The sequence below is a fragment of the Lynx canadensis genome, chromosome B2 (genome assembly GCF_007474595.2).
Source record: "Lynx canadensis isolate LIC74 chromosome B2, mLynCan4.pri.v2, whole genome shotgun sequence".
NCBI classification, from domain to species: Eukaryota; Metazoa; Chordata; class Mammalia; order Carnivora; family Felidae; genus Lynx; species Lynx canadensis.
This window is the reverse complement of record NC_044307.1, coordinates 72,661,453-72,679,562: the sequence shown is the minus strand read 5'-3', so window position 1 is coordinate 72,679,562 and position 18,110 is coordinate 72,661,453. Positions and strand designations below refer to the sequence as shown.

The window sequence follows — 18,110 nt, the reverse complement described above, 5'->3', positions numbered from 1 at the left end:
TCTAATAATTTGATAACAACTTTCTTAAATTCTACATTAATATTTTGCGAATATGAAATAAGATCTTCCAAGCAAAAATATGTACATAAACTAAAAGATTTCCTTCATTCTAAGCAATTAGAGTTTAAAGTCTTAAAAGTATGCAACCATTTCAGTCAGCAGATGTTAAACCCTAAGATATGGCCAGTAGCCATGATAAAAATAAGTTATTGTATATACTGAGTAAATAGTGACTTAAGAACATAAAATTTTATGGACACCTTAATGAATACCATCCCCACCCCCAGTGAAATGCTAACCTTGGGATACTGCTACTTGGATTTTATGACCGTGATTAATTATGCCATTTACGAAAGTCACAAATTTCAACGCACCTGGTTAGGAACATACAGAGACAAAAACAGTCCACAATCATGAAAAAACAAATGTGTTCTCAAAGTACTCTTTAAAAGGAGTGCTGATCTACCAATGAGAAGAAGCAGATTTGACAATTAAACCTTTCTTATTGCTCTGAAACTCAGAAATCTGCCAATGCCTAAGTGTCCAGAGATGACCTCGTTAAAATCCATCCCAGCTAGAGGATGCATCTCAAATCTCCAGGAGGTAGAAATGAGACACTTCTATAAAAATGCTACTGTTACCTTAGACCTCCACACAACAGATTTGGTGTTTTTTATTTGAGCTGAGTCCCATGCAAGATCAATGACAGCCTTCAGAATGATCCCTGGAGGCTGATAACCAACCAGGGCAGACAGCCTGGCTTCCTAAAGCCTGCAGAATGTAGTGGGAAACTAAGCACAGATGTAGCCAGAACAAAAATCTCCAAGTCCAGAGACCATCTGAGTGTCCTTCAGCAGGAGAAAGTCTAGATAAACCAAGCTATAGCAATACAGTTGGGTATTATACAGTCATGAAAAAGACTGAGGACATGGAAAGAGGCCTATGGTAAATTAATTGGTAAAATCAGCAAACTGCAGAGCAATATAATTTTATTTTTACAAAAGACAAAAAAAAAAAAACAAATAAACAAAAAAACCCAATTACCACAGCAGTGGGACACCAATAAAACTAGCTGTATGTACTGAGTCAACTTGTGTAAACAGTCTGGAGGGATTCATTCCGAACTACCAAAACTTGTTCCTCCTAAAGAGTGACAGTGAAGGAATTGTTGGGAAAAGGCTTTTGTATTTCACTTTATGTAAAAAGTATTTTTATATTATTGAAAGTATTCTCAATAAGTCATAAATAAAGGTAAAGCCCTTGAATTAATGGTGAAGGCAACAAGTACTTGCTATGTTGTAGTCATAATCTCCTCAAAAAACGTAACAATGTGTTTTGGGGTTTTTTTAATGGCACTTTGGAGTAGCTTCACATACAAGGAAACCCTAAGGTCCCAAACTCCAGCAGCAAATAGGCACACTAAAAACACAGGGATTCAGCCTTCCCTTGTCAGTCTCTGTGTGATATGCTCCATGTCAGGATTATATCCAGCTCACCTCCTGACCCTCAAACTGTTGGATCCTAGACAGCACGGTAAATCAGCTATTAGTATAGGAGGAAACAGAATTCTTCAGCACCTCCGTATGTGTGTTATGTACATGCATGTTCTTAGATCAGGAGTTATGCTGACAGTTACAGAAGAAATTCTAGAAATTTCTAAAACACCAAGAGCTAAAGGGTAGACACAACAAAAAGTAATAACACTGTGAGTTTATGGAAATTATTATGGTATACAAACCAGAGGGAGACAGTGTGGCAGGAAGAGAAGAGACAGAAATAATGGTAATCATAAACAACTGGTTGTCCTGCAAGTTGCTATGTGCTAGGCTGTGAGCTGCCCATTTTAGATTGATTACTTAATTTAATTTGGAAAGCACCTAAGTTTCATTTTTGCTTCCTAAAATCAACTCTGACATCTGAAAAGCATTAAAATGTGTAAAATAAAATTACATAAAAATTCTGAAAATTGCCAAAATTTAGAAGTCACATTGATATTGTCAAAGTCTTCTCATCAAAGAATTAGCATATATTATTAAAGATTAGTCTATAAATGCATTTCAATAATTTTGTAAGATATAAATAAATTCAACTTGGTATGTTCCTTTTTATCATTTGCAGTTTTAATTTACTAGAATTTATGATGATTGGTTTTTTCTATACTTTTGGAAATTATTAACACTTTGCTAATACTCTGATGAGATCATTACAAATCTAGAAAATTGGACAGTGTTACGCTATTCTTTGTGATTCAATTAGATATTCTGATTAAATTGCATATTTTTTGTCAACTTTAACAGGCATTTAATTTTCATACATTTAAGCACAATGGTACACAACTGCCAAGTCATACTGCTAGCCAAATTTAGTATTTTGATATATTTAGTAAACATAATATGGTGCCTTTCAACAGGGACAGCTGTTAACCTTTTTAAAATAACCATAAATATAAATACTAATAATACTTTAAAATTCATTTTCTTTAGAAGAAATGTTTAAAGTTTCAGTTTTCTTCTGAGATAAACCTATTTCACCACTTGAAAAAAATTTAAGAGAGTTTAAACAACTTTTCAATATGAAAAGCTAAACCTATCAGAGCCAGGAAAGATCACGTAAGGCTGGATTTTCCAGTATCTGCTTCTTCAACTTTCTGCCACTAAGACCTGCTCCAGGATTCTGGCCTCAGGCAGATGGAGCACCAGTGAGTTAGAGGCAACAAATGGCACCAGGGAAAGCTAAGCCAATTAAAGACCAGGGCTGTGAATAACTGTTCTCCGTATCCCCTACCTCTCAACAAAAGGGCTTTGTTCCCTATGGCTCCAGAAGATTTGTCAAGAAAACTTTAAAAGCAATTCTGAAAGGCTAGGAGGAGTAAAATAGCCTGTGGCTGCTAAGTCTGTTAGTACTGGTTGGCCCTGGATTTCTCTCATGGAGTCTCACTTTCTCACTATTTCAGTTAGCCATCCTCTCCCCCAGGGCACCAGCGGCAGCCTATCATAAGAGGAGTTATCAGAATTTCAATACCGAACACTCAGCAAGGTTGCCTACAGCAGACAGATCAAGACACCTCTGTTCTGATGGAACCCTGGCGATGCCTTGTTCCTGGTCTGACTGTTCCATGATGTGTTCCTGTTGTACTTCTTCTACCTAGACGTCATTACAAATGGCTATCACTTCAAGTTCTCTATGCAGGATGCCTAGTACGATGCTCAGAATATGGCAGATGCTCCAGAAAAGTTAATTAGATAAAAACCTATTATAAAATAATTTCATTATATTAAGTATGTCCTCTGGTGATTTACTGAAGCTATTGCTTTCTCAGCTAGCTCCATTTTTAAGATAGGCAAAAGTATACTTCAGCACATCCCACAATTTAACTATGAAATAGTAGACTCCAAACTGAGGATATTTTAATGTAGAAATGACAATAAGATATCTGTGGTAATAGCAGGATTGCTAAGTTATACTCTGTTAAAATGACTGCACAGAGTTTGGCTGCCCAAACATTGGACATATGTTTTAGTGAATGTAGCCTTTAAAGATTTTAACACAATCCAACCAGGAAAACTGTTAAGCTGTCATTCCAGGAGAAAATGATACAGACAAGCGAAGCATTAAGCTTGCATACGCCTGAATGTGTAACACTGATATTCAAAAAGCAATATATATATATATATATATATATATATATATATATATATATATATTTCTTTCTCAAACTCCATAGCAAGACTTTCTCCTACAGAGCATTTCAACCCACCCAACACAAAGTTCAGTAGCGTATTCTGACTGCTCATAAGATAAAGTAAGAAAGTAATACTTTGGGTAGGTAATTTACAGCCCTTTTATACATTGTTTTTATCTGACTATAAAGCTAATGAAAAATAAAAGAAACACCATAGCCGGCCCTTACCATTTCCTTTTGAAATCAAATGTTTATAAATACATATAAGCAGAAGTAATAGTAAAATCACACACCTGTGTTTCATTAATCAAGAATGTATTCATCAGTATTTAAATAATCCAGAATCATTAAGAACATGATTTAAATTAGCTTCAAATATCATTGCGAATGAATTTTTTTTTTAATGTTTTCTTGTTTAGTAGCCAAATGCATTTGAAATGTTAGCCAGAAAAAAATCACAATTAATCACAGGCTAGCAAATGTGTAATATGGCCAATAACAATTATTAATCTGCATGATCTTCATGCGCAGACCATGTACTGATATTCCACTGGAGAAATACCAATGCTGAAAGAGAAAGAACAGTCATGAACTCCATAGAAAGTCCGGAAAAGTCCATTTTGGCAAGGATATTAGTGGTGGGGTTACAAATATTTTGCTATTGTAGGAAAGTGGAGTAAATGGAGAAAAACTAAATCCTCGGGGCTTTATCACCCATGTGGAAAAAAGTAGGTAAGGGAGCAAGCAGAGCACAGAGAACTGAGTAAAATCAACAGGAAAAGAATGAACAAATACTACTAAAAAGGCATGAAATGTCTGGGAAAATTACAGACATCTTCACTGGTTCATTCTTGTCTGAATTATTTGTACAATCAGAGCTCAAATATTGAAGAGTCAAGGACAAACTACTCTTGCAAAAACTAAAAGTGGACATCTTTCAGGAGTAATTTCAAACCATGTCAGATAAACATGTTTCTACCAATCAACCTTACCTTTCTGGCTTGTTTCCTTAGAGTCCCTCTAGGCTTAGGTCACGTAAGACCATTCACTACTCTGTGAATCTGACCCATACTTTCCCACCTCCGACTTCCTTCCCCATATTGGCAGGCATTCTATCCCTCCCTCAACACCCATCTCACACAATACCTCCTCGTTGGTCCCCTTTTTCATATTATATACATTCTAGCAACCATTTCCTAACAGAATTTGAAGTAGCCGACAATGCAAGGATATTCTATGAAATATAAAACCAGGGTACAAGGGCAAGGGTCAAGTACTAGGGTCAAGGCAACACTCATTGCTATCTCTCTCTCAGGAATACTAGTAATTTACCCTGCGTACATCTGTCATATTAGCCCTTCCAACCACACTCAAAATCACAAATTTGAAGGCAGAAACTGCTTATGTCTATTGCAGAACATACCATATGACAAATATGCATTAAATTGAGCAAATTATGCTCATGTTATTATTTGGAGACAAACGTATATATTATTAAAACAAACAGCTTGAAAGCATACTTAAGCATCTTTTTATTTCTTTTTTTTTAAGGGTATTCTTTTTCTTAGAGAGGTAGGTGGGGGTATCTGTACTCTCTCTCCCAGCAGACTCTAACTCATTCAAAAGCACAAAATTCAGAAGGTATCATGTATTATGTACCTAACTACAATACCTAATGTATGGTTGTGGATGAGGACTCAAGAAATGTTTTAAGGTTCACTTAAAAAAAAGGAAGAAGCATACAAACACAGTGATTTAAATGAATCATTAAACATCCAATACTGTGATGCCCTTAAGCTTTTAGGAGAGACTGCACAGAGCTATAAAATACATTAAAAAAGAAGTCCTTTTAAATGCATACTTGTAACAAAAACATGAACAGAACATTTCCTTTCCCTGGTACTGAACATAAATTTCGTTTCTCTATTTATAAAAGGTCATGTCACCATGATGATAAAGGCATTATACTGGACTGGTGGACATTTATTAAATATGCAGTTAAGCCATGAGTAAATATATAAATAAATGTGTCCTAAAAGATCTTTTTTCATTTTCTCCGTTAGCTTAAGCATCATGCAAAACACAACCATCCATAAATATCAACATGTTTTTGTGCCTAAACAATTTTTCAATGACTAAAGCAGCCACTTCTCAAGCGTTTTTACTGTGTCCATTTTATCATGGCCCTATCGTTTTTCAGCAGGATTTAGAATATTTCCATAAACTCATAACCCATCTCCCCTGCAACTCCTATGCATTTTTTTCATGAAGAAAAGCTATACCATGTCATTTGGATATGAACATTATTGACTTCCATGTTGTACTATTTGAGAAAACTGTTAACAAGAACTAGTGCAAAGCCGAGCTATACTTTTGGAAACACAGGGATTTGTATCTTCTGCATCTTCTAGCCTTAGAACCATGTTGAGCTCTAGGAGACTTTTTCTTTGGAGTTTACAGCAACAGAAGCATTCAGAAATACCACAACTAAAATTCTGCTGTCAATATGATTATATTCTCATAATAAATGAAGAAGCTGGAGTACAATAGCTCCTATACACTTCTTGGCAAATCTAGAACCTGATCCAACAGTGAAGACCAATGGTGGTGCCATTCCACTACATGTATTAATTCAAGTAGTTTACCTTCACTGAAGTAGTATTATTTTGTTACCATGGTAATATAGACATATTGTATTGGAAGAAGGGGTTGATAATTCACAGATGACTTATGTTTAGCATCTAGGTTATGGTTATGGGCTGACTGAAATGTCCATACAGATAGTTTTGTTTGTTCCACTATTTTAATCATTCTTTTTAAAAAAAAAAAATTTAAGGTTTATTTATTTTTGAGAGACAGAGAGAGTCAGAGTGTGAGTGCGGGAAGGGCAGAGAGAGAGGGAGACACAGAGTCTGAAGCAGGCTCCAGGCTCTACGCCGACAGCACAGAGCCCAACGCAGGACTCGAACCCACCAACCGTGAGATCATGACCTGAGCTGAAGTCGGACGCTTAAACTGTGCCACCCAGGTGCCACCATTTTAACCATTCTGTTTAACTGCCCCCAAGTGTTTAACCATTTAACTGAACACTTCTATGGCATTAAGCACATTCATACTGCCGCACAATTATCAGCACCATCCATCTTTAGAACTTTCTCATCTTCCCCAACGGAAACTCTGTGCCCATTAAACAACAACTCCTCATTCGTCCCCTCTTCCAAACCCTGGCAACCAGCATCTACTTTCTGACTCTATAAATTTGACTGTTGTAGGAGCCTCATATAAGTGGAATCATACAATATTTGTCCTTTTGTGATTGGCTTCTTTCACTTAGCATAATGTCTCCAAGGTTCATCCATGTTGTAGCATGTGTCAGAATTTCCCCCCTTGAGGCTGAATAATATTCCATTGCATGCAGGTACCACATTTTCTATAACCATTCATCTCTCAGACATGTGAGTTACTTCCATACTTTGGCCATTGTGAAAATGCTGCTATGAACATGGGTGTAGAAGTATCTATTCAAGTCACTGCCTTCACTTCTTTTAGGTATATACCCAGAAGTGGAATTGCTGATCACATGGTAATACTATGTTTAACTTTTTGAGGAATAATCATACCAGTTTTCAAGGCATTTGCACTATTTTACATTCCCACCACCAATGCATAGGGGTTCCAATTTATGTATATCCTCAAAACATTTGTCGTGTGTGTGTGTGTGTGTGTGTGTGTGTGTGTGTGTTTATAGCAGTCATCCTAATAGGTATATGGTGGTATCTCATTGTGGTTTTCATTTCTATTTCCCTGATGATTAGTGAAGTTTCATCACTAATAATTCTTTAATCTTTTCTTTTTTTGTAATCAGGCTGTTTGATTTTTGTTGTTGATGCAAATCGGTCCCTTTGGGATCTGGAAATAAAATCTCTTCATAATATAACATCCCAAATATAAAAATATATAATCAAACTTAATTGTTCATCATGCCCTCTTTCTTGGAAAACCATGCATCTGGTTTCCTCACTATCCTCTGTTCTGAAACAGACACAAAGACATTTTTTTCTTAAGATCACTAATGCCACATAGATCCTTTCCCAGCTTGATTGTCTGAAATGGCTTTCCTCTCCCGAAAAAACTTCAAAGGTAAATCAGCCAATTAGAATCATGAAGATAAGTTACAGGTAGTAACAGCATCTGTAGTCCACTGCCCAAAAAAAAATGGGGTCTAGTTACATAATAGAGAACCTTCTGAGCTTCCTGTCTTTGTTCCCTACTCTGCCAGTAATTAGGAGATAAAACAACGCCAACTAAGAAAGTCTGGAACATTGGTACCAACCAGAAAAATCACCATCATCTTATTATGTTTCCCATTTAATTTCTCAATTAATTTTTAATGTTGTAAAAATTCCAAGGTCACTGGTTCATGTCAAAAACAATTTATTGAACTGTTCACATGTGCCAATACTAGGGAAACAAAGATGAGTTAACCCAGGTCCCAAAGGACTGTAATATGGGTTGCCACAATGTCCTAGGACAAAACATACTTAGGAAAGAAATTAAAGAATACTGGGATTAAAAATCATGCCCTATTTGTTAAAAACAAAAGTTTTTTAGAATTTTAAACTTTAACTCCTAAGATCTCTTCTAAAATAACATTGAAAAACTGCATTTTTCTCTTCTGAAAACAAACCACAATTACTAATATTCTCTCCTTTTCTATTCATAAGTCTCCACTTGGCAAATTTTTCTCAAGTGTTGACAACAGAGGGAAATACTATGTCTGGCCATCATAAGAGTTCTACAGGGTAGAAACTGATATCATCCCCTGTGCTCCCAGCATACCATGAATAATAAGAAAGTGACCCTAACCAAAACCAGCACGGTCAGCCAGTTATGTTTTACACTGCTGTTTTAAGCATGTATCAAGGGTACAATTTTCCCTGAAGCCAGCTGGTTGTCTACCAAGGTAATACTTCTCTAAGGAATGATCAAAAGTATAAACACTGCTACAATTCTGCATCACCATGGATAAATGCTTTTATTTTCTAAAACCTGGTCCAATTCTGTTGAAGTAAATGGGTTTTTAGTCCATTACAAAACAAAAATCATGTGTAGTTCATAATACATGGGCAAGGCTTAAAATCTTTTGGGTCTTTTTTATGACTCAAAAGAGTAGTATAGTAAAACTCAAAAGATATTTCAGCAAAAGTTATACATGTAGTTTTGAGTATATATTACTAAGATGGCATACAGAAAAATAAAAGTACTTTCATTAAAACCAAGATGATGGGGAGAAGCTATTTATATCACAGGTAAAGTCAGGAAAAGAATCCATCTAGCAGGAATAGTAATATTTGTCTGCAAAACACTCATTGATTTGATGGAGAAGGTAAAGGGCTCAGAGGTACACGTATCTCAAGGTAAGAATTGCAGTATCAAAATCCATTGCTAATGAAATACTAGTGAGAAGTTATATGTGGTATAACAGTTTTCCAGAAATAAAACTCAATATTGAAAAATCAATTATATCTAGATTTAAACTTTTTTTTTCCCCAGGGAAAACACCCTGAAATTTTCTTTCCTTATAAACCACAAAAATATTAACAGTCCACTCTTGTTTGATGCACAGTTCTCTGTTCTGCAACATTTTTATTGACAAGGACTAATAAAATAGAGTAAGATAACTGTGGCCATTATACCACAAAAAGTGAGACATACCTATTGCAGGTAAATGATAAAGTCATATTTTGAGAGGTGATCTAAGAAGATTTTGTGCTTGTTGATTTACTTTATCATAAGTTGCTCATTTTACTATATCTTTTATGAATATTATTATTATAAGAGAAGATATCATTACTAACCAATGAAATGTTCCACTACTCTAATACATTTTAAAATATAAATTAAAAAAGAATGAAATAATACCTCATCCATTAAAAATCACAAAATAATTTAAATTTGAATTCTGGTTACAGTAAAAACACATTGCCTAGGCAATGTAAACCAGCATAAATCTTTTGAGAAACATTTTGGGAATCTATTTATCAAAAGCTACTAATGTTTAGTCTCTTTCTGCCATCTTGGAACCCATGGAGGCCTGCTGAGAACAGGACTCCTGAAATGACAAATATGTCTGCAAGGCTGGGGTCCAAAGCCATTTTTGCTGGTGTAAGTGGGGTCTCCGGAACCAGAGGGAGCACACAGCTCTTCTTAAAATTGAAGGTGTTTATGCTCGAGATGAAACTGAATTCTATCTAGGCAAGAGATGTGCTTATGTGTACAAAGCAAAGAACAACACAGTGACTCCTGGTGGCAAACCGAATACAACCAGAGTAATCTGGGGAAAAGTAACTCATGCTCATGGAAATAGTGGCATGGTTCGTGCCAAATTCCCAAGCCACCTTCCTGCTAAAGCCATTGGCCAGAGAATCCATGTGATGTTGTACCCCTCAAGGATTTAAACTAATTGAAAAGTAAATAAATAAAGGTGTAGATTTAAAAACAAACAAAAAACGCTACTAATTTTTAGACTCCTAGAATAAGCGATCTCAGTTCTGAGATTTACTCTCAGAAAAGAATCCCCAAAATATAAAATATTGGACTTCTGTTTTAAAAATAATCATGTGCAGAGGCACCTGGGTGGCTTAGCCAGTTAAGCATCCAACTCTTGATTTCAGCTCAGGCCATGACCTCGTGGTTCATGAATTCAAGCCCTACATCGGGCTCTGCACTGAGTGTAGGGCTTGCTTGGCAGTCTATCTCTCCCTCCCTGTCTTCCTCGCTCCCACTCATGCTGTCTCTGTCTCTCAAAAGAAATAAATAAACTTTAAATAAATAAATAAATTAATTAATTAATTAAAAAAATCATGTGCGTATACTTGGTCAAAAAAAAAAATCAAAAAAAGTTTAAGAAACACTGTTTTAGAAACACGGTCTCACACAAAAGACTCCAATACCATATTTGGTTCATGGGCAAACTGTTTAAAGGGCAAAGCAGAGGGGCACCTGGGTGGTTCAGTCAGTTAAGCGTCGGACTTCAGCTCAGGTCATGATCTCGTAACACATGGGTTCAGGCCCCACGTCAGACTCTGCTGACAGCTCAGAGCCTGGAGCCTGCTTCAGATCCTGTCTCTATCTCTCTCTGTTTCTCCCTAACTCGCTCTCTCTCTCTCTCTCTCAAAAATGAATAAACATTAAAAAAATATTTTAATAAAAAAATTAAAGGGTAAAGCACAGGCTCTGTTGGCTAAGCATCTGACTCTTGATTTTGGCTCAGGTCATGATGTAATGGTTCATGACATCACTGTTCGCGGGATTGAGCCCACCCCCGCATGGGGCTCTGTGCCGAGCCTGTTTGGGATTCTGTCTCTGTCTCTCTCTCTCTCTGCTCCTCCCTCTCTCTCTCTCAAAATAAATAATTAAACATTAAAAAAAAAGGGCAAAGCACTTTAGAAATATTGCACTTAAATGCCTTCCACAGCCACCATACATTGCATACTGTCTAAGACCAATGGCTTCCATAATAATTTTGTTTCATCTGCCTAACTTCTTCAGGCCCCTGAGTTTACAGCCCCTGGTTCAGAGTGGCAGAGAAACAGGTAAAAAAAGCTGGCAGGGCAGGAGCAGCTCTTACCTGGAAGCAGAGCTCCTATCCTGGCGTTCAGGCTGGGAGCTGCATGGCCTACCCTTTGGCCTGGAAATTCGAGAAAGGAATTCCCCCAACAAACAAACAGGGCAGAATCAAAGTGAACCCCACACTCTGGCTATTGGCAAATGAGTGCGGACAAAATGATACCGCCCTGTTCAAAGATGAGTAAAGGAAGCAAAACAAAGAATAAACCATAGAGCCTACTAAAAAAAAAAAAAAAAAAAAAATTCTGGAAAGTACCCTGTCTCTGAAAATGATCTACTCAAGAGCCAGAAGAAAGTGTTAAGCAACTATTGTGCACTGTCAAGAGAATACAAGTTCTAGTCTCTAAGAGAGAGAAATAAAAATTCTAAGGATATTGTATGGTTGGTGAAGGATATAGTTGACACTCAAAATTCTCACGTGGGAACTAAAACCACAATAATAGAACTAAAATTCACAGCAGTGACAGATCTGGGTAACTTCCCCTACTGCCCTCCACGACCCCGGCACAGTGACCCACATTCTGTGGACTTCAAAACTGTATGCTGCATAAATGAGAATAGATTAATTGGACCCCACCCAGGTGCCAAAAAATACAGGGGCAAGAAACAAGCACACAGGAAGACAAGATGAGTAAGGAGAGGGGTGTTTTCTCTTCCTTCCCTGGCTAGAGCATGGCATTGAGCAGCCTTTCCCTGGCTTCCCTCCACCTCCTTGGACATTGGGGGACCAGTGCTGGGGAAGCACAGACAGGACTTCTTCCCCTTCTCCTTCCATTTTCCTTTTCCAAAAGTCCACCAGGGGCCTGCTATTGCCCAACCTGGGCTGAAGCCAAGAGGAGCAAGGAGCAGGAGCAAGAAGGAGGTTCTTCTAACAGTCCAATGGCAACTTCAGGGCATGGCAATCAGACATTGTCTACAAATAGCTTTCTTTTAGGAAGAGACACAAAAGAAATGTCTCAGAACCCTGGGGAGTAATGTGAGCAACCGAGGCAAAAGCAAGTGGTGGGAGTGTGGACAACCAGCAAACAGAGTCTCCAACCTAGGTGGTCAGACTTTTTGTTTTTAATACTGTGAAAGCCAAGCAAAATATGCCTCCAGTCCGGATCTGCCTAAGAGTTGCAACCTATACTTTAAGGAAACATCTTTCTGGCAAAATAACACTTCTTTTTTTTTTTTTTTTTTCCAAATGTCAGGATGCACTTTCTGCCATGTTATCTTTACCACAAAATTATACACTGAGTTAGGCAGCCTTCCACCCTGGCCTTACCAAACATTTTGTGGATATTTAGCAGGATAAACATCCATTCCGTTGAACGTTACATTTAGCAGAGCAGACCCAGTGTTTCAGAAGAAAAACATTTGAGCCATTTCTTCACCACGTGTTTCTAAAACCCAGAAAAACAATAAGCTATCCAAGATAACGTGTAAACTAAGTTTTCGGTAGTCCTGCTGTATGCTCCAAAATGACATCATAAGTGGACAATTACAGCACTTGAAATTTTATGTGTGCAGGAAAAAACAAGTAGCCTACAGCTCTGAAACTCTTCCCTGCAATGCGCTCAGTAACTGTGTCCTACATGGCCTGACCACGAGAACTCCAGTGTGTTTGTACCCTAGGGAAGGGCTGAAAATCAGTGTGCCAATTATTGTTAGTCCTTCATAGATTACAACTTTTTTCTCCTATCAAAAACATAATTTTCTAGGAAATTTTCTTTATGTAAAAGGGAATCTATAAAACTCTTTATTACTCCCATCCACCACCACCACCAATTTTTGCAAGTGTAAATTGCTAATTTTGGCCATCAATATTGGACCTGGGCCAGGCCAACAGCAGCGAGAGTAATGTCCAAAGTTGGTGTGTCTGCCTTAGCTACAAGGAACAGGTAATAACAAGGAGGCATAGATGCCATGACCAACACTTTCAAGCAGAGGAAGAGAATGAAGGTGGTTCCATGAAAATAATCAGGTTTATTTCAGGACCCACACAGAAAAGGGGCTGGAAAATCCAAAGATCCAAATGATGAGGATAGGACCATAAGGTTCTCCTAACAGTCACCATGTGGCCTCAGGACGATGGGTAATTACCACCTGACCACCACTGCTACCATCCTCCCAAAGGTTACCAACCCCCCTATCTGGTACATTTTAGGTTCAAAATGCTGAAAAATAAAGGATTTTGTCCTTCACTAATCATAAATTCATTTCTGTTAGGCATAAAAATGGATGTTATTGAATCTATAATACATTTCCCCTTTAGTTCTAATGGTGATTAATGTTATAATTATTTCCAGTGAATTAAGGGAAACATACTAGGGTTTTGTTATTCTTTTGAGTTCTAAAAAAAAACTTATAAGAAATCACTCATAAATCTCTGTCTTAAAGAAAAATAACCATTTTCTCACATCTATTATTTAAAAAATGCACGACCTGGAAAATACGTGTGCTTGCTTCTATGCACACCTTTTTTTCACACTTTTTTATCGATACTATTAGAAGTTCATATATTTTAAATGACAGCTTCAAATGAAACCAGGAAACCTTCATGAGCATGGAATATTAGCATAACCTTTAATGTTATTGCTCCCCAGTCCCACCCTCCTTCAAAGGAGGGAGTCACTTTACACCAGGACAGCCAACCATAATTCTGAAATCAGAACAGGGCTGGTTCTGCATGACCGACACTGAAACCATAATATTGTAGCTGGCCTGGGCCAGCAAGTTACCCTGCTCACTGAACAAGGCAGTGGGGAGGGAAGGGTGGCTGGGGAACACCATTTGAGACATAAATCTGCAGATTCTCAATAAGCTACAGCCACTTAGAGCCAGTAACCAATCTGAGAAATGTCAAAGACCAGTTCTTTGAATAAAATTAAGTGGTGGTATCAGTAATACTAATAAACACATCTGCCTTCAATACTGAACTGTTTGGGTGACTTTTTTAAATCATGAGTTAAGTCTTCAACAAGAAGACAAGGTCACGGAGCTGGCATCTATCTTCAAATAATCATCTTTATGTAAAGAACTCTAAAGAGAAGTCAAATTCGCCAACAGGTGTCCCTAGCATACATTCCCATCTTTTCTAAAACACATATTCAGTTTTGAAATAGAGACAACATAACCGGTGCAATGCACATAGGTGGGGTGAGGGGGGTGTAGAAAGACTCAGATTAAAATGAAACCTAGATTCTCATTACCAGCTATGTGGCTTAAGGTAAGTAAGATAACTTCTCTGAGCCCAGGTTTTCATCCATAAAATGGGGATCGTATTGCCTACTTTCAAGGTTGCTGTGAGAACCACTAATTCCATACATGACATGCCTGGCACTAGAAAGTACTCACTTAAATGAATGATAATAGCTGCTTGCCTTTATCATCATCATCATCATCAACACCAAACTATATGAACTTAAAGACTGGGAAACTGGTCCTAAAAGGATGGATGACCCTAGCAAATGTGACGAATACCAATTTGGGGGGTTAAGTAGATTGTGGTCCCTAAACAAAATTGAACCTCATTTGAATTATGTGATTCCTAAGGTAGCATCTGGGCTCCAATAGATTGCAAGCCCTCGCTGAGTGGAGAGTTTATAACTACAGGCTCCAAATCACCATCCACTGTCAGCAATGAACAACAGTGGTGGGCCTGAGGGGACACAGGAGGTAGACCTCAGAGAGAGAGAGTGTGTGCTTTCCCAGGACCCACGATCTAAGCCAGTACGCTGCAAACTGCACGCACAGAGGCCCTTGTCCCATGTGTCTCAGCTTGAATAATGTTCAGATAAACACCATTTAAGAGAAAAATTTTGAAAACTAGTTTATGAACTTATTCTGATACTTAAATGTGCATAAAATAAAATTCCTTATGTATATAGCTCTTATACAACCATACACCAAAGAAATTTCGAAGAACATATAAAAAAAAGCAATGAAATTTATACCAATAATATTAACTTAATAGCACCTCCTGAATCTCAGTCCCTGAAGAAAAGTCAAAATGAGGTGGTTATGACAGAATTATTGATATTGCTTTACCTACTTTGTTTTCATGTACACAGTGTATTAAGTATAGTCTTTATGTTCAAGAGGTCAAGAGAGAAAGGTTCCCAGAACAAGGACAGGATCTGACCTGAGAGAAGTTAAAGAATGATCCATTAACACGGGGTATTCTCCATTCCTAGTGTCCTGACCATAGGATGCCATCCCTTAGGACATCTTACAGCAATAGCCTTATGTTAGGGGGAGGGGGGACATCAAATGAAGCAAACCATAATTAGAAGCACAGTGACATCCACTCTAACTCCAGCCTGGGAGAAAGTTCTAGGGAGGAGTTTGAGAGAGAATTACAACCAAAGAGTTATAACATGAAGTTGAAGAATATGGTTTATACTTTCATGTGTTAATTTGAGTTTCAGGGATAGAATATACTAGTGCTGCTCAACTGTTTCCCTGTCGTCATGGAATAAATGTTGATACCACCCCTATAATGCCTGTTCTCACAGGATCACTGCATAGGAGTTAACCAGGAATCTTGGGCCGAGAAAAGGCAGATCCTCAAGCTCCTGGTGCTTGGGTGTGGCTCAGAGCCATCTCTACCCCCAAGGCATCCAACCCACCAGAAGAGCAAAGTAGAACAGTGTCAACATACAAGAAAGGTGGGAAAGAGAGAGTCAGCAATCATTGTTTGCTGCTTCACAATTTTTTTATTCCACACAGAACTACAGACTAGTGATGACAAAATGTTTACAAGTCTTTTAAGTTTATTTTTGAGAGAGAGAGAGAGAGAGAGAGAGAGAGAGAGAGAGAGAAGGAGGGAGGGAGAGAACATGCGCACAAGTGGGGGAGGGGGAGGGAGAGGGAGGACAGAAGATCTGAAGTGGGCTCTGTGCTGACAGCAGAGAGCCTGATATGGGGCTCAAACTCATGAACCCTGAGAGCACAACCTGAGCCAAAGTCAGACGCTCAACAGACTGAGCCACCCAGGCACCCCAAGTTTGACTCTTTTTAAGGAAAGAAAGTTTTGTTGAAGATTTTCTCTGATATCCTTCTAAACAAAGAAGGAAGTGTCTTAATCCATTACTATGCCCCTTATTTGTAATCAGTGTTCTACTGGTTTTCTACGAGTTAGATGAACAACTGCCTAAGTCCCTTCAAGCTCCAAAAGCCCCTGAAAATATGAATCCTTTGCTCAGTTTGGTGACCTTCTCTCTCAGATACCTCCACTATGAAAAGCTGACCAGGAGCTGGTGAAAACAACCTGCCACTGATCTCTGACTGCTTTTGAACTTTCAGGCAGAAATGGTGCCTCATTCGTCTCTTCATTTAATTTTGTTTCAGTCAAGCAAAGAAAAGGAAAAAGTCTGTGAACAAATTAATGCAGAGGACGTATTATAGAGACAGAACAGTAAGTGGAAAATTTAGTACACCTAATAGGGAATATTTAAAGGCAGAATTGAGGGGCACCTGGGTGCTCAGTCGGTTGGGCGTCCAACTTCGGCCCAGGTCATGATCTCATGGTTCGTGGGTTTGAGCCCTGCGTCGGGCTCTGTGCTGACTGCTCAGAGCCTGGAGCCTTCTTTGAATTCTGTGTCTCCCTCTCTCTCTGCCCCTTCCCTACTCACGCTCTGTCTCTCTCTGTCTCTCAAAAATAAATAAACATTGAAAAAAAATTTAAGACAGATTTGAAATCCTTAGAATGTGCATTACTGTTAAACATAATTCCCTGATTTACAAGTTATATCATAAAAAAAGAAAAAAAATGCATGAGTTGCCTGACACAAGGGATTTATATATCTTATATGCATACATATATGTAGATAGTATTGTATGTATGTGTGTGCATATGTATATATGTATTTTGGGGGTAAGGTATGTGGAGGTGTGCAGACAGAGATATTAAAGAGGAAGTAGGAATTTTTTTTTTAAGTAGTCAATCAGCCAAATGTAAGAATATAAGCCTCATACAGAAAGGGCTTTTTCTGTTGTTTTTTTTTTTTTTTATGTTTATTTATTTTTGAGAGAGAGAGAAAGAGCATAAGTGAGGGAGGGGCACAGAGAGAGGAAGACAGAATCCGAAGCAAGCTTCAGGCTCTGAGCTGTCAGCACAGAGCCCAATGCGGGGCTCAACTCACAAGCCATGAGATCATAACCTGAGCCAAAGTCAGACCCCCAAACAACTGAGCCACCCAGGTGCACCAGACTTTTTCTTTTCTTTTCTTTCTTTTTTTTTTTTTTTTTTTTTTTTTTTATGACTGGGCCTTGGTGCCTCAGTTGTCAAAGGGCTAAATATTTTTTTTTCCTTTTTAAAAAATATATATATATATAACATATATATGTTATGTGTCATACATATGTTATATGTCATATACATGTTATATGTCATATATAACATATATGTTATATGTCATATATAACATATAACATATATGTTATATGTCATGTATATGTTATATGTCATATATAACAAAGAAACTGCAACTCTAACGGGAAAATTTATTTTTCCAAATTTACTATTTATTCCCCAGCTTCATTGAGGTATAACTGACATATAATACGATGTAAGTTTAAGGTGTGTGATGTATATGTTGCAAAATGACTACCACAATAAGGTTAGCTAACACATTCATCACCTCACGTGGTTATAGTGTGTGTGTGTGTGTGTGTGTGTGTGTTGAAAACGTTTTAAAGATCTACTCTCTTAGAAACTTTCAAGTATACAATACAGTATTGTTAACTATAATCATTGTGCTTCTCACAACATCCCCAGAACTTACCAATCTTACAACTTGAAGTTTGTACCCTT

General features: G+C 37.7%; 1 protein-coding gene and 1 pseudogene across 2 annotated transcripts in view; one reads left to right on the top strand and one right to left on the bottom strand.

The window, feature by feature from the left end:
* Window positions 1-18,110, bottom strand: part of BCKDHB (branched chain keto acid dehydrogenase E1 subunit beta) — a 203,980-nt gene that overhangs the window by 64,753 nt on the left and 121,117 nt on the right. The gene's annotated exons all lie outside the window — the stretch shown is intronic.
* LOC115514142 lies at window positions 9,809-10,181 on the top strand (annotated as a pseudogene).